The sequence below is a fragment of the Alligator mississippiensis genome, chromosome 3 (genome assembly GCF_030867095.1).
Source record: "Alligator mississippiensis isolate rAllMis1 chromosome 3, rAllMis1, whole genome shotgun sequence".
NCBI lineage: Eukaryota > Metazoa > Chordata > Crocodylia > Alligatoridae > Alligator > Alligator mississippiensis.
This window is the reverse complement of record NC_081826.1, coordinates 99,733,958-99,743,772: the sequence shown is the minus strand read 5'-3', so window position 1 is coordinate 99,743,772 and position 9,815 is coordinate 99,733,958. Positions and strand designations below refer to the sequence as shown.

The following is a 9,815-nucleotide window of genomic DNA, read 5'->3' as shown; positions in this document are numbered from 1 at the left end:
GAACCAGATCTTCTGACTTGCAACAATGGCTTGGAAATATAGGGAAAAGATTTCCTTAAACCTTCTCCAGTTGTCCTTGGGCATGTCTACACATGTACCTAGCTGCACGGTTGTTACTGTGCAGTCATTTAGTAATTGCTTTAGCAAGTCTGATCAGGTCTTGATCTAGATCTACTTTATTCTGTGCACCTGATTAGGGCAGTGTAATGACAGGTACACACAACACTTGGTCATGTACCTTGGTCTTCAGTCACAGATCTTCCATACACACATAGCTTTTACAATATACTGAGCTGTTTTGGTATCTATAGGCTACCCAAGACAAACCACAGGGCCAACCATTTCACACATACTTTAATATGCTAAACTGTATATGTTGTGATTTAGTTCTAACTCAATTACACAGATGTAAATCTGAAGTAAATCCAACAAGTTTTTATACTGAAGAAAGACTAATTGCATAAGTAAAACAACTTCTAAAATTGCCCAGATAGTGTGAGAGCTTGTCATATGGAGCACCTCATTTTCTCCTTCTAATTTCTTCTCTGTTTACAAGCAGTTAACTTTCTTCAGTTCTTTCAGTCATCATAGAGCCACTATAGACACTAAAGTATGCCTCTCACTCTTATATGCTCTATTTATTCCTTAGACAATAAACTACCATGGTATTAAGAATATATTTTCTAATCCTTCATCGAATGGAGGTTTTGAAGATGATGAGCACAATTAACGCTTAAAAAGCCATTTTCTAGAATGTCCTTTTGGAAACTACTATTTGTCATTCACAGTAACAGGTCCACACAATTAGCATGTGATCATCAAGCCATTTTTTAAAAGCTGATAGAAATCAGTCCATTTTGTAATGTTTATTGTTGTCTTGATTGCAGTGATGTTACATGCTGGAGTGAAGCTCTCAAAGAATGATCCTTATTATTAGAGGTCTACTTAAATCACAGAGAAGCTAAACAATTTTTGCTGGTTGGCTGTGACATTAATAGCAAATTCAATGGATATTTCCTGGATGCAGTCTGGCAGTCCTGCCCCTCATCGCTGACTGGGGAAAAGGCCCCAGCAGGGGAAGGACGGACAAAAGGTGGCTACCATCTCATCTGTTGGTTGTTCTTTGTGCAGCTGTGCTCCTTGGTGCTGACTGGCGCAGATGCCCCAGCAGGGTGGAGGAAGGATGAGAGAGTGGCCATCATCTTGTCTGCTGCTCTTTGTGCCATCCCCACCAGTTGGTGCTTTCCCCGCTCCACGCAGGCTGCAAGACTGGGCTGCAGCAGCAGAGAGGATCACTGGCTCCCGCTGCGGAGTTAGCATTTTATTTTTATTAAGTTTTTTTCTAAGTTGATTTTGAGGACAATCACATACGTTACGGTTTCCAAAATCTGCATAATCACAAATTAAGTAGACCCCTACTTATTATGTATTACATGCAGCATGATTTATGCTGAACATAGCACCTTATGACCTGTATTGCCACCATCCTCTCATAATGCTTCTGTAACTTAACTCAACTTGTCCTCTCTTTAACCTTTGAAATCAAAACATATTAAAAGTGTGCATATTTTATGCATGAATGTGGCAGTATGCCCCTTTACCTTGTTTGTTCTACCTTCCAGCATGCCTAGATTTTTTATTCCTCCAGAATGGACCAAGTGAAAATGCAGAGAAATGATGTCATGGCACTGTCCTCCATGAACTGAACTTATACAATGAGGGGAAAAAAAGAGAAATGGAGTAAACTTGTTCCCATTACATTTTTAAGTAAAATAACCAACAGTGGTCCTCCTCTAAATGTAGTGGGAGGAAAGGCTAATGCATATTAAAACAGTGCTTCTTGCAGACAGGGTCATTTAGCTGTACTGATGTACCAGAAGAAGTTACAGTAATATAGGAATAATTCTTTCAGCCGTAGTAAATGTTCACATATGCTGTGTAACAGACAGGAATTCATTTCAGGGAATGCCAACAGAAAAAGAAAATGTGACTGTTGCGCTAAAAGCTGTGTACTTTTTCCCAGCTTGGAAATTATTAAAATCATGTTATGGTTTAGAGATTCATATAAACTACTTTTTAGATCCATGTTACCTCCCTCTTGTAAGGTACTTTGAGACCTATGGATAAAAAATGCTATATAATAGCTAGGTATTATTGCTATTGTTATTATTAGTTTACAGCATAGAATTGATGATCTCCTCTTTCCTCTCAATGTCTCCCAAAGAGCCCTGAACCATTATCAGCATTGATGCATTTGAGATTTATGCCTGGAATTGCCTTGGGTGAGATAACCAAATCCTGTAAATATATCTGGAAGTCTCTGCACAAAGCTTACTTTCTTTTAGGCCTATTTCTGACTTAATGGGATTCACTGCTTCCCCAAGCAGCCCTTGTAATTTTCAGCAAGGTCCTTTAACTCATTTAATGTGCAACATTTGTTCATGCCTAATTTGTCTGAGCCAGGCCATGTTTGTGTTTTCCTTGAGTTGCAGAAAGGTTGATTGTGAGGGTGGAACTGCCTGCCTCCAGTGAATATATTTCTCTCAGAATTACAGTAATTACTGCAGGTTTCATTTGGTTGGTGTTCTCCTCCGTGCCCCTCCTTGACAAGGTTAACAAGCAGAAGGTAACTGAACATCAAAAGATAAGTGCCTAATCACACAGGCAATTGTTGACAGTACCATTTTTCTGGTAATGGTGATAAGACTCAATACTGGATTCTACTACAAAGGCACATAGGAATTAAGTTAGCAACTCTACAGATAGCAATTGCAGATTTCAGGACATCTGCAATACCTCCAGTTGTGCTGCATCTGCAAAGCAGAAAACTTAGATAAACTGAGCCTATTTAATAATTTGTCTAATATCTCCTCTTTCAAAAATCTGCTGAGTTTAAAATTTCCAGGGGTTTTTTTTTATGCTGCCTTTGTTAGCCTTTTTTATAATAGTAATTTTAAATGATAGTATTTTATGGCTGAAGCATAAAAATCTAGTAACAATTTAAAATAGAAGCTTTATTTACTGGGCTACCTATGACATCAAAGTAAAGCCCTCCCTGCCCTCTTTTCTCTAAGTTCTTACAAAAAAGAGGGAAGCTAGGACTCTGATTATGTCTGAAAAGAACCAGCATTTGGTTACAAATCTTATTTGCTTTGAGATGTTCTAAATTTAGTTCATTTGTGAATTACTTACAGCTGTCATGAGCCAACTCAGTGCACTATGGTGACCTTAAACTCTTAGATATGAAATTAGGTAGGAAAATCTACCTTTCAGCTTTTTTTTCTCCTGGTGACAACAGCATAAGAGAGCAGATATTTTAGTTTTAGCATAATTTCCCTTTGAAGTTTTCCTCTTTTAATATTTCTCATACAATACATTATACCACCAGGACATCCAGTACTTAATGAAATAGAAGACCTAATATCAAAAACATGTTTCTTGAGGAGACAAGATGTATTTTGAAAACGTTACAAACATAGATTAGCTCAGAAGTTTCAGGAAATTAGCTTGATGACTCAAACTATTTCTGTCTAATCCCCCTCACACAGAACAATTATGATGAATATGTTTATCCTATTTTTCCAGTGATTAGGACATCCACTATCTTTTTAGTTACAACTATGATTAGTTACATTGGAATTTTAGGAGCAATTAGCATTCAAATAGCCTCATAGTCAAACCTTCACTCTGTGTGATTGAATATTTTTCAGTCATTAGAAGAATGCTGAGGTTCTACTAATTTGCACATACCATCATTTAAAAACTTGGGTCCTGATTCTTACATACACTGGTTTACTCATATGGTGCTTTAAAACCAGTGTACCGGGGTGGAGTTGTATCTGATTTACCTAAATGTAATAGCTTAAAGAGATTCTCTACCCTACTTTCAAGATATAATTTTATTAATCTCTGGAGCGTTTTAGCCAGAAGGCTATGCAATAGTCACTTGTGATACATTGTAAATTATTATTATTTTGATGACTGGCTCCTGGTCATTTGGCACCATGCTGTTTAACAGAATATTTTAACTAGTGGAGAGTCAAAACCCAAAACCCAGCTCGCAATAAGAGTCCTCCTTCTGATGCGTTCCAAAAAAAAGTTTTGTTTATTTCTAAAAATGAGCAAAATATTAAAGGTAAGATTTACTACTTGTGTATTATCCAGAACAGTATATTCCACTTCTGTGTGATCATTTGTAAAACTGCTTTTGGTTTTCTGTCATGTTGTCTGCTTTATTAAACTTCACACTGTTATATTGTACCTTAGATGTATGTAAGGAGATATGAACATACACTCACTGATGTCAAAGCAAATTCAGTTTCGAAAGCACACAAGCAAACATTTGTACATTTATGATAGGAATATAGATAGGTTAATTCTTCTTTCTCTGCATGCATCAGTGAAAGAGAGAGTTGATATTGCTATCTGATATACACCATGCATGCCTGCTGGTGAAACACAAATTCAGCTGCCCAGTTATTACTGTGGCATATGAAGTGGCATTATCCCCCAGGGTTGGCACGCTGTCATCATGGATTTCCTTTTGGATCAACTCTGTCTTATGGAGGTACTTGATTATCACAGATTTACTTCTGTGTTTTTCAAATCCTTGGTGACTGATTTGTTTCAGTGCATCCTGGTGTAATGTTTGCATAGATCAAAAAAAAGTTACTAACAAAGAAGCATATCTAAATATCAGCGTTTGTATCTGTTAGGTCAGTTGGGCTTTCACCTATGATAAAAAGAAGTCAGATTAGACACTTGTCAAACACTCCTCATATTGGAAGTACCAAAACTGGTATTTTGTTAAGCTGTGTGTTGATTTGCTCCATGTTCTAGAGAGCAGAATTCAACCTTTGGGGGGAAAGGCAGAAGTAGCATGCACTGGGTATGAATATACTGGAGACACCAAATCTAAGGTACAGTGACTATATGAACAAGCCAGAGAAACTAAGTGGATTGTAAAGTATCATTTGAACAAATCCAGCTCTGCCTAAGAAAACCAGCGGGCATGATCTCCCTCCCCACCCCACTCCACTTCTCGTGGAGCCTGCCTGCCTGCCTGAGCTGCGCAGGAGCCTAGTGCTTCCCTCTGCAGCTGCCAGGGATGACATGTAGGGGGTGCATGTGGCTGCTCATGCACCCCCTGAGCATGACAGTGCACCCCCTATGAAAAAAGGCACCACTGACCGCTCTGCCCATTGGCAGCTCACCCTCCCCACTCTGCCAGAGAGCCAGGTAAGTCAGCTGGGTGTGTGCACAACATGGGGGGCTTAATCATCCCTAAATTGAAGCAGTGGTTTTTAAAACCCACTGCTTCAATTTAGGGTCCCCACTTTGTCTATGCAAGCCCATAGTATACATCCTGTGCAAGCCTATCAACCTCAAAGAAAAAAATGTCCCTTCCTTTAAAATATAATCCTTTAAGAGGAAAAATAAGCAATGACTATAATCAGTTAGATAAACATACTAAATGAGATTATAGAACCAAAAAAAATGAAGTATGTGCTGTAAAAACAAGCATATGTTTATAAGCTGAAACAATTACGGATGGAAGTAAGTAATATCTTTTTGTGGGAGGTGAGACTATTTCCTTTAACATCAAAATATCTGAGAAAAGATATGGTGGAAAGGAGCTGCCCTGATAAGATGTTATGCTGGTTATAGATCTATGAGACATTATCTTGGAGTCATTCTTATTTTTAAGTGAACATTTGTAATGCCAAAAATACATCTCCAATTGTATCAATATGTATTTTCTTTTCCACTCTTGGTTGAAGACAGTGATCTTCTGAGAATATAGCATTACTGACACACAGAAGGTTTTTCAGGTCATGGGGCTGCTGCTGATTTACATGTAGATTACTATTCAGAGCTACACATGCTGCCAAGCCCATTTCACTTCAAATGAAGAAAGGAGAATATTTTACAGACTTTATCACAAACTTAAATGGGTTTTTCATTTTTGTAAGAGGACAAGTTTGATATTATATCTTGTCCATAAAAAATGCCTAATTCTCTTGCTAGGACTTTATTAATGGTCCTGCGATGTCCCAAAGCAAAAGGCTTTTGAAAATGTGGATTGTAATGATTGACAATAAGTGACGCTGTTTGGCTTTGCTTTTAGGCCAGCTGAATTTGGCCCCATGGAAGATTCAGCTGGTTGAAATACAGAGAACATGAGCACCTTTTCTAGAATCTTTAAATTATTCTTTCCCTCTATACCACCATGTGATCCTTGTTAATAAGTAGTTTACTGACAGTGCTAGAAAAAACTTGTTGGTGCTCTCACCCTCAAATCCAGTTGAATTCATGTGTTGTTGGCTGGCTGCTTGCTTGTAATGTCTTGACCTTTCGTCAGTTCTTTCAGTCCATCAAAAAACCAAAGAAGCTGTTTTTATCTGAAATATCTGTATGGTGTGTTGCAAAATAATTTGTCTTTTCATTCACAATATTGCCATGTGGCTTTATTTGTTTCTCTCTAACATTGTCCCTGAAGAGGAGGAAGTACTAAACAAAGCACAAGGACTCACTGGGAAAAAAAGAAGAAAATCAGCTTACCTGTTGTTTTACATTCTTTAAAAAGTCAGGTTAGTAATTTACTCCCCCAGTTTTGTTCATTGTCTCTGTATTGTTGCACAGAATTCAATGTCTGCTTCATTTTACTGTAAAGCTTTTGTATCTATGTGGATAGGTCCTGTGTAGATACATAATATTCATGTACTCCCTGGAGCAGGTCATTAGTGTAACGCTGCTAGGGAGCTTGTGCAGGACATGTCAGAACCTAGGGGCAGTTATTCTGCATACCGATAATCACAGAGTGCCAAGAAATAGCTGTTGGGTTGTTCTAAGTTATTTCATCACCCAGAGCAGAAATAAACTACCTTCTGACAGGGTTTTGACTCAGGGTTTTGTATATGTTTATATGTATACCAAATGCATTGTTACACCAGTAGATTCATCAGCCTGGTTCAGCTGACCTATTAACTATAAAACAGTTTTGTCTAAAGTATTTAAGGTCTAGGGGGGAAGGAGGGGAGGGAGAGGAAGAGAAGGAGAGGGGGGTTTATAGCTGTCTCAGGCAGCAGGTGCCCTTTCCAATCTTTTATAAACATTAGTGGTGGGTTGTGGGGACAAAACATGTCTTTAATACCTGAAGAACAATGACTGGAAACAATCATTATGTGTACATGCTACCTTATTTTCTATTTGTCTCACATGCAGTGTTGTCCATAGGTGCTGTGCAGTATTGCACATATACTTTTACTGTAAGCGTACTCTAACCCTTCCTTTCTCAGTATACCATTTTTTATCTGACTTATTAGGCATCTGGAGGATATAGCTTTTTGCAAGCAATGCAAGCCATAGTAATTTGTGGAAGTGTAGGATCAGCTATATTGATTAACATTGTAACTGTTACATTGTGAATCATTTTTAAAAGAATACAAGGACAGTGAGTTAGAATGCCATTGGCTTAAAAATATAGAAGCCAGCAGTTAAGTTGATATAGCTACTTCTGACATTAACACAAGACAGATTTAAATTTTTAAGACTCTTTCACTGAAATGAAAACAATATTTGTGTGTATACACACCTGAAGTAAAAGTCTTAATCCCCTCTAAAAACAGGTACATACTCAGAAACATTCTACATTTACCAGAATCCAAGACAACCTCAAATTAAACATGACCTTCCCCCCAAACAATAATTAAATTCTATGCATGAAAATTCATAAATTTGTTATAATTTCCATGTATAGAATGTAATTAGTGGAAAGTCATCTTAAATTCATCCCCCCACTGCTGTGACAGGAATAGCAAAGGCAGTGGCTGAGAGGCCAGGACCCTTTCCTTTGCTCCCCTGTCCCTTGTTCCCCCGTGCTTGTCCCCTCACTACTTGTTCCCTACCATGTGTTCCCCGCTCCCCACTGCCTGCCTCTCCATGTCTGTGCCTGACCCCACTGCTTGCCCTCTGCCCCAGGTCCCCTGTGCCTGTGCCAGCACCTTTTCTCCCCACCCCTGGCCCCACATGCTTGCTGCCCACCCCACTTACTTTTTGCTGTAGCTCTGCAGCCTGTGCCCAGCCAAGTGCAGCCCAGCCAGGGAGAGTGGCTGGAGGGATTGGAGCTGGAGCTGAAGGTAAGGGGGGAGGAGGCAGGCTTCAGAGGGAAACAGAGTGGGGGAAGCACAGACACAGGGGCAAGGGGATGGGGGAGACTGCAAGATCTCTCTCCACCTCGTGGTCTCCCCCTACACTCCCTCTGGCTGCATACCCCCTCCTCCTGCCAAACGAGCCATCATTGCCTGGAGCAGGCAGTTGCTCAGCTCTGGCTTCAGTTCCAAGTGCAGGGCCAAAGCTGGTGCTGACTCACTGGCTGCCTTCGGCTGGTAATCGAATCCAAGACAAGGCTTTTTTCCTCCCGCATGCTGATCATGTGTTAATGGTAAAATATTGAGGTTTTTCACCAACAAGAGTGAAAAACCTTAACATGTAAACTCCATGGTTAGAGACAGAAATTACAAGCAGACTGTTGTAAGGGATCAAAAACTGGTTCAAATCTGTAGAACAACAGATGTTCAGTGCACACAAACTGCTTTCAAAATGGCTGAAACAAGTTTAAGATAAGTCTGATACTACATCCATCCAGGCTTAACTGGTTTAGGTTAAATAAATTTATTGAATTTCTATCCCAGATCCTGTCCCGATTCAAATTAACTCACAGTTCCCTAGCTTCCCAAGATGCTTTGCACCTCCCCTGAAAACCAGCCCCCCTCACAAAGTTGGCAGGCTAGTCTTGGCCCAAGCTGTTGGCTCCAACTGAGCATGGAGGCATGTTCTATCCCTCCCCGCCACCAGCTTCTGGCTTGTGTCATTGCAGGCACGTAGCAGCATTTCTGGAATCAAAAGTGAATGTCTGTTAACTTGTTTATCAGTTCAAGCTACACGTTTTAGACTAACTTGCAAAGACTGAATAGATTCAGCCTCAGGCTTTTTGACCATCTGTACTTAGACCATAAGTTTGTCGGCCATCTGGAATCATTATGCACTTCACCTGAAAAACTTACATCAGCAGCTATCATGTGCTGTATTGCATCTGTGGCATATGGAGTTGGGTATTTGTACACCCAGGCTATGTCCACATGAAGATCTCCCAGGGTCAAAAAAAACCCTACACTTCAAGGTAGCAGTGTGGGAAATACCTGCATGTGTGGCATGTGATTCTGTAGATTGGTCTGTGGTGTCACTTACTGCATATCCGTGTTCATCTGGATGCAGTCCCACGGTGCATCCAGATGAGTGCACACCTGCAGGGTCACATGTTTGCCATGGCTTAAATAGCAGTGACACATATTTGTGTCGTTGCTTTGTGCTCCTAGTCATGCCACTGCACATGCACTTGGTATGTGCCAAATAATCCTGGGTGGGGTTGGGGATGTTGGAGCCAGGATCTGTGCTGGCCCCAGGAGCCTTACCTGAGGTCCTGGGGGGTCTCCTGGGCAGAAGTGGTGCCGCTCTGGTGGCATGGAGCCTGACAAACAGTGAGAGCTTGGTCATGGACTCCCAGGCTTTGTTTCTGGCAGCATATGCTGCTGCCATGTACACTGCACTGCTGCTTTACCCTTCTTTGGCAATGCAAAGGAGCTGCAAAATCTGGAAGAGCCACTATCAAAGGTTCATGGCCTTATGCTTCCCCCTTTCTTTGGGTGCATCCCAGAGAAAAAGCATGGCTGAAGTCTTCCTTGGAGTCAGGGGCAATCTAATGTATAATAAGAGCAGCCTTCCAGCTTCTTTTATGTTAAGAACCTGATTTGTGC

The 9,815-nt window shown here is 40.3% G+C and overlaps 1 long non-coding RNA gene across 1 annotated transcript; it reads right to left on the bottom strand.

Moving 5' to 3' along the window:
• Window positions 1-336: 336 nt before the first annotated feature.
• On the bottom strand, window positions 337-8,323 carry LOC109283899 (uncharacterized). Its single transcript, XR_009460775.1, has 2 exons — window positions 8,053-8,323; window positions 337-1,305 (listed from the first exon to the last, which is right to left on the bottom strand). It is a non-coding gene; the product is annotated as an uncharacterized LOC109283899 (long non-coding RNA).
• Between the last annotated feature and the right edge of the window lie 1,492 nt (window positions 8,324-9,815).